The 7,642-nt window shown below is 44.5% G+C and overlaps 2 long non-coding RNA genes across 2 annotated transcripts in view; one reads left to right on the top strand and one right to left on the bottom strand.

Annotated features, from left to right (window-relative positions):
* The window catches only part of LOC121026048 (uncharacterized), a 552,687-nt gene extending 546,218 nt beyond the window's left edge, over window positions 1-6,469 (bottom strand). The window contains exon 1 of the long non-coding RNA XR_005788241.1: window positions 6,345-6,469. This is a non-coding gene — a long non-coding RNA (uncharacterized LOC121026048). The remainder of the gene's footprint in view (window positions 1-6,344) is intronic.
* Window positions 1-7,005, top strand: part of LOC121026050 (uncharacterized) — a 126,035-nt gene extending 119,030 nt beyond the window's left edge. Inside the window, exon 3 of the long non-coding RNA XR_005788243.1 lies at window positions 6,912-7,005. This is a non-coding gene — a long non-coding RNA (uncharacterized LOC121026050). The remainder of the gene's footprint in view (window positions 1-6,911) is intronic.
* Window positions 7,006-7,642: the final 637 nt, after the last annotated feature.

Consider the following 7,642-nt stretch of genomic DNA (forward strand, 5'->3'; position numbering starts at 1 on the left):
TTCTCAGAACCCGATCCATCCATCACCCAATGTAACCACCGTGTGATCATTAAAACACTCACGTTTTCTGTTTATTTTTTTTGACCAGCTACAAGCTCCTTGTTTAAGGAGTCTATAAAACTAAGAGGATTTTAAGACAAGAATCATGTGGTCCGACAATCCTAGGAGGCCTAGGTGCAGGTAAAAGTAAACCTTCTTAGAGAAGCAGCATAAACAGCTACCTAGATAATGATGTCTGTGCTTTGGGGAGAACGGGAAATCCAACACCAAAAGGCAGGGATTCCACGGCTCTGAAGTCTAACGAAGATGGTAAATGCTGCAAAAAACCTTCTGGTTGATTAATGATGCCTTTGGGAGGGAACCACCCAAAGTCTCTTGAGATCAGGATATCTACAGCACTGCCTGGCTCCACTGTTACATGGCTGACTGATGCCTTTGGGAGGGAACCACCCAAAGTCTCTTGAGATCAAGATATCTACAGCATTGCCTGGCTCCAAGGTTACATGGCATCAAGACTGTCACAACATACAGAGCCAGATAACCCCAGCCAGGTGGTTGTTCTGCCTGGCTGAGAAGGGCTTGAATCACTTCCAAACTTAGACTGCTCAGGGGTGCCTGGGTGGCTCAGTCAGTTAAGCATCCAACTTCAGCTCAGGTAATGACCTCATGGTTCATGGGTTTGAGCCCCGAGTCAGGCTCTGTGCTGACAGCTCAGAGCCTGGAGCCTGCTTTGGATTCTTTGTCTCCCTCTCTCTGCCCCTCTCCCTCTCACACTCTGTGTCTGTCTGTCTGTCTGCCTGTCTCTCTCAAAAATAAATCCACATGAAAAACAAAAACAAAAACAAACTGCTTAGCCTCTTCTAGCCCGGAGTATTTAATCCATTTTTTTTAATGGGGATTTTATTTCTTAGAAAATTTCTCCACCTTTTGAAGTTGGGTATATCACACCCACAAAGAAGGAAACTCAATTCAGGCCTTAAGAATGGATTCTGATAGTTTAAAAACTCTAGACATTAAGAGTTGTTGAAACTAACTTTAGTTGGCCCTTGATTTTAAAACAATGTAGTGTATCACCCATTTATGCTGCCCATTTGTGTTAGAGTCCTTAGGGATAACCAAGTTAAGTCTTAAAATCTTGAGCTCATTGTTTTAGGAAGAGTTATTTGGCTTTAACATGATTCTGCTACATACTCTAGACAATGCCACAGTAAGTTGTTTCCCATTTGTGTGTACCTTCTTATTCATCTTCCTCCCTCTTCAGGCTACAGAGACCCAGAGCAGCACAGGCAATGCGACAGCAAACAGGCAGGGCAACATGTGCTTTTTAGTAGGTCTTTCATCAAGTTCAAGTTGGTCTTTTGCCTTGCCCTTACCTTGTTCTTTTGCTGTTACACGTTTCAGAAGAATGATTCAACACGGTCTCTGAAGAAAGATAGCACTGAAAATTTAGAATCACAGCAGTTCCCTAGATAGACTCATTGTCATTCAACCAGGGGTGTTCACTCCTCATTTTCCTATGCTCAAATTACAAGTGTTGTAGATTTGTATTAGTACCTACCATATGCCAATAGTATCCTTGGGTTAAATTCTTTCATTTTAATCTAATTGTTGGAGTAAGCCAAGAGAAAGATAGAATCCAATATAGAATATACTTCTCTAGATCCATTTCTGTACAAGATTGAAACAGAATCATGAGTTCTATTTTGATAAGTATTAAAATATCTGCTGTCAAATCCTTATCTGTTGCTAAAGACTGAAGTAAACCCAAGCTGGGGAATCAGATCAAAAGCCTCTGATGTAAGACAGATGAACATTGATAAATGATTACCAATAGCCAATAAACTAAATTTCTGCTTCCCGGCTCAATAAGCCATAGTTGAAGTCACTTTCCAAAGTACTTTTTATCTCACACTGGGAGGTGGGAGAAATCCCCTAGAGCTCTGGCATTTCCTGCCAAGTTGAAGGATCTGGCAACTTTAGGCAACATTTTTACATGGCAGCAGTCAGCTGGGTCTCCTTAGCTGCTGTCCTCTAAAGACACAGCACAGGTCTCCATTCACTGCAATCCTCTCTTCCCTACCATCACTCCCAGCTCACTCCCCTTATTTAACTTGCTGGCCACTGTAAGTATCTGAATTAGCCACCCACTATCCTAGCCAGACAGGGCCTTGGGCTTTGCAGTTCTTCAATAGGAGGAGACCCCCTTAACAGCCCACAGAGACAACTACAATGAGGCTAAACAAGACCTTAGGCCTTAGATTTACAATACAGCCAGGAAGTAGATCACCACACCCTGCATCTCCTACCTGCCTGGTTGGTAGAAGTTTAACTTCCAGGCTTAGGATTAGATCCAGAACATGTAGAGGTAAAAGCTGCAGCCAGCTGGTGAAGAAACCAATTCCAGGTCACACAGCTATTCAAAGCTGTGCAGGATATGGGAGCCAGGGGTGTTTTTTGCTTTGTTGTTACAGTGAGCACCCTGGGAATCTACCTGCCAGAGGACCAAGAGGCAGTAAGGAATCTTCCCCAAATCAAGTTTTAGATCTCTGTAGAGTGGCTGCTCTGAGGATGCGTGGTTTAGACTTAGAAAATTTACCTAACCCTGGAGTATTCTGCAGACTTCAATCCCACCCCAGCAGCGAGCCTTCACTGGGATCCAACAGGCTGTAGAGCAAGATGAAGAAGACTACTAAAAGAAAATCTGTAATACTAAAGTTTGACATTTATCACTTGTTTTTATTTGCTCCTTGCAGAGTGATTCAAGAAGAGCAACAAATCCAGCAAACCTTTGGTTACTGAGTTGTCTACTGATGCTTTCAAGTTCTGCCATGAAATAAACCTTTTTATCTTCCATGCTCGAAACTGCCTATCCACAAGGCATCCAAGCCATGGGACCTTCAGGATAAAGGATAAATCCTCTCTAGGCTGACTCGAGGGTCACCTTGGCCACTTCTTCCCTTACCTTAGGAGGAAAGCAGGTGAGGGCAAAAGGAAGATGCCACTAGAAGTTGGAAGATAAGACTACAGAAGACAATACTGAAAACAGAATACTTCCATGCTACTCAACTTGGGGCCAAAGAACATCATCATCATCACCTGGGAGCTTGCTGGGACTACAAATGACATGTAAGGGTGGGGGCCAGGATTTGAGCTGAGCAAGCCCTCCAGGTGCTGCCTTTGTACAACCTCCAGAAGAAGAAGCACTAACCAAACCCATCTACAGCATCCACACAGTGAAATACACAAGATTCCAGGAGACTTGAAAGGCTCTCACCTAGTCCTTGTGTGACCTAAAGTCTTCTTCCATTGGCATAGGGTTCTGCTACTCACATATGCTACACAAATTCACTAGCCAAACAGATCCCATACAGAAAGAGCATGCTGATGAAAATGCATATTGTACGTCTAAGAACTCATTGTAATAAAAAAACATTTCAATCTTTCAGACTTAATCCTTTTTGAAAAGAAATACTACAGGTGAAGGTTTAACAGTCCCTTTCAATCTAGTTGCTACTGCAATGGAAGGGACTGGTTCCAGAATTTCAGGAGGTTTAAGAACAAGGATGAAATTCAACTCTGACATTTAGCCTCAGTCCATCTCCCTTATCACCAGGGCTCCACCTCACTGACTGCCTGAGGACCTGAGGTTACCTGCACTTCAATTTAAGTCTATAAATAACCACTGACAAATGCTACATACAATCATGAAAATTGTACTGATTAAAATTACACACAGAATTCCCACTCAATTCCATTTTATTGTGAACACCTGTAAAAATATGAACTGCCCATTACTTGCAGGGGCATCTCCTTCAATTCCCCTATTTACAGACGGACAAATGGAGACAAGAGTAATAAACCTACTTGTCAAAAGCCACAGACCTTAACAGTAGCCGATGCATATAACCCAGCCTTTGTGACTGCCAGCGGCCCCATACTGCTCTCAGTTTTTTAGTGCTGCCCAGTTGGCACTAAGAACTATCATCATCTTCTCCAACCCACCTAAGTACCGGTTCTTTGAGTAAGCATGGTCCCTTTTGCCCAGCTGCTGGCCAAATGTACAGTAGCTACCCAATCTTCCAACAAACTGTCACGATTAAGCCTTTTTGATCTAACCTTGGGAATTCAATGAACCTGAACATTCCTGAGGTCCATGTTGTCAATTAAGAGTAAGACTGCCTTTTTTTTTATATATATTTTTTTTTCAACGTTTATTTATTTTTGGGACAGAGAGAGACAGAGCATGAACGGGGGAGGGGCAGAGAGAGAGGGAGACACAGAATTGGAAACAGGCTCCAGGCTCTGAGCCATCAGCCCAGAGCCTGACGCGGGGCTCGAACTCACGGACCGCGAGATCGTGACCTGGCTGAAGTCAGACGCTTAACCGACTGCACCACCCAGGCGCCCCAAGACTGCCTTTAATTATAATAAGCATATTAGCAACTACCATTTACTTAATCATCTATTTGAAGCCCTGTATTAGACCCTTTACATGCAATCTCTTTGGACTAGGAAGACCATCTGAGGTTAAGTTAGTCAAGGTCACACAGCTTGGAGGAAGCAGGCCTATGGTGCAGACCCAAGTTGGACTCTAGAACCCATGTTCTTTCCACTGCACTGCTAATAAATAAGGGCCTTTCCAGCTTGCCCTATTCTGAACCCAGGCAGTCTTGACTGAGGTCCTGACACTCCATATGCGTCTTCATAACCGTCTCCCCACAGTGACTGGGGCTGACCTCCTGACTCTTAGTCACAGGCTGGAGTCCTGTTCCTAGAAAGATAAACATCGGGCAACAAGACCAGTCACCTGTCACTGTTCAGACCACTACTGTTGACCCCATTCACCACACAAGCCCTGGGGTACAATTAGTTCCCCCAACCTGATCCACTTTCAACATTTTCTCCAAGTTAAATGCTGGTGAGAGATGTTTCAGTGGCCACCTACTATGGGCCAGCATTAAATTAAGCACCTGTAATATAGTGTTGCATGTGGGGTAGTGCTCGTCCAACATGGAGCCTCGGGCTGCTTCCCATCCAAGTGCACCTAAGATCATGGCAAACAAACATATAGAAAGATTCCTTTGGTATGTTGGTAACTTTGGCAAAGTCCTGCCAAAGAAATATCCCAAGTAAAAACTCTCAAAACATACACAAAGCGCTTCTAGACTCCTGCCCGATTATGGGTTGTTTGTCATAGTCCACACTGTCAGCGGGAAATCCGTCCAACAAAAGGTAGCAGTAATTACATCAGTGGTGATTAAGCTGAAAAAAGGTACATGCTAAGACTGAGTCACGCTTAGTCGGGCAGGAGCAACTGACCCTATAGGAGCTATACGAGAGATCAGTTCTTTCCAATGTGCATACACATCACCCGGGGCTCTTGTGAAAACGTGGATGCTAATTCAGTAGGTCTGAAGTATGGCCTGAAGCTATGCATTTAAATTTATTTGTTTATTCTGAGAAAGAGAGAACGCAAGCAGGGGAGGGGCAGAGAGAGAGGGAGACAGAGAAAATCCCAAGCAGGCTACGCCCTGTCAGCTCAGAGCCCAACGTGGGGCTCAATCTCCAGAGCCGAACGGTGAGATCAAGCCCCGAGCAAAAATCAAGAGTCGGACATTTGACTGAGCCGCCCAGGTGCCCTTGTGCAGTTGATCTTTGAACAACACAGAAGTTAGGGGCATCAACCCCTCACACAGGCGAAAATCTGTATTTAACCTTTGACTCTCCAATAACTTACTATTAGCATACTATTGACTCCAAGCCCTGCCTCAACAGCCAATTAACACCTATTTTGCGTATCATCTGTAGAATATACTGTACACTTATAAGCAAGTAATATAGGGAAAAGAAAATGTTAAGAAAAATCATAAGAGAAAATACATTTCCAGCACCGTATCAAAACGAATCCTCAAGGGGACACACACAGCTCAAATCCATGTTTTTCAAGAGTCAACCATACTTATCTTGATCAAAGTTCTGATGTAGGTGGCACTAAAACCTTTCAGCCACACTGCATGATCTCATCCTGTAGGAAAAGCCAGAATTGAGTCTCAGGACACGAGGGAGAGGGAGCCCGGGGCTGAGGGGCCTAAAAACAACACTGAAAACAAGAAAGGGGGAAATAAAGCGACAGTCATAAATAACAACAAAGTTGTTCAACTGAATAAACATTCAACGCCTGAAAAGCAAAAACAAGGTAGCCTGGAGTACCTGCTGCAGCCAAGCCCAGCTAACAAGGAGGAGCGCCGGGCAAGAACTGAGCAAGGCCGAGATGCCAGAAACGCTGGCACCCAACAGGGAAACTCTCAACTCTTAACAAACAGGAAGAAGGGAAATCCAAGTACCGTAGTCCCACGGGAAGCAGTCTGTCAGCAAGGAATCCAGAAAAGGACAAAGTTTGGGAGCCGGAACACGGAGCGAACCGCAGCGAACCGCTTGGTCCGTGGCGCCGGACCCACTAAAGGCCTTATCCTCCTTCCTAGCTGTGCGCCAGAGGATCAGCAAGTGTGAGTTGAGTGGCCACAGCTGTGAAAACTGGCGCGCTAGGCATGCCGGGAAAGCAGAGTTCCAAGCACAGTCCCGTATCAGCCGTAGCAGAATCACTGGGACCTGTTAAGACATGGAAATTCCCAGCCCTGCTCCAAACCCACTGAATCAGAAACTTGGGGCGGAGCCCAGCAGTTTTAACAAGGCCTCAGGTGATTCTGATGCCCACTCGAGTTTGGGAAGCGCTGCGGTTGGGTCACCTAAAGTTTAAGTGGAAAGATAAGGCCACTACGGCAAGGCAAAGTCACAATACGTAGCCCTAACAATGGTGCTTTTAAAGAACTAGTAAAGACCGAAGACAGTTTACAGGGGGAAGAAAATCCAGTAGAGTGAATGTCAAAAAATAATTAATCAAACATGCTCAGGTATCAACAAAGCTGGGCAATGATATTCAACGGTAGAGTTTTGTCTGTATTGAAGAATCATCCAGCCACGGGTGTGATTCTCACAGTTTTATTCTGATAATGAGAGAAATCGTGAGTGTCAAGAGGGGTCAACTCATAACATGCGTTCAAAACTTCCACAGGCGGTATTTCAAGAAACCCCCCCTAAGACAAGTGCTATTTGGCGCAGTGCTTGTAAAGATCGCTTCTCACAGGGAGAAACACAAACTTGAGGAAAACAAACACAGTGGGTCTAATGTGATCTGTTTGACAAAACTGCTGAGAAAGAATTTTGTTTTAAATCTGAACACCGGTGTAAGACAAAAACAAAAACAAAAAACCATGGGGAGGTTTTTAATTATACTGCTTGATCCAGCAAATAGGTGTTGAACATCTACTCTTTTCAGACACTAAGGATGCAAGACCAAACAGAACATGATCTCTTTGAAAATATTTGCAGTACAGTAATAAGGGCACGGTGGACAAGATGACCATCTACTTACTAACAGTCGGCAGAGCTGTGCTACGGGCTCACCTAAGGAGCCAAGGGAGCATAGAGTTTCACTAGAAAGCACCACAGACCTCTTTTCAAAAGACAGTAAGGCTTCCTTGGACTCTGAAGGCCAAAAGACAAAGAACATCTCAGCAGAGGGAACGACACGTGGGAAGATGTGGAGGCAGGAACTGCCCTCTGGGAAATATTGGAGGCTTAG

Source organism: Herpailurus yagouaroundi, unplaced genomic scaffold (genome assembly GCF_014898765.1).
Source record: "Herpailurus yagouaroundi ecotype Mexico unplaced genomic scaffold, PumYag 67793, whole genome shotgun sequence".
NCBI lineage: Eukaryota > Metazoa > Chordata > Mammalia > Carnivora > Felidae > Herpailurus > Herpailurus yagouaroundi.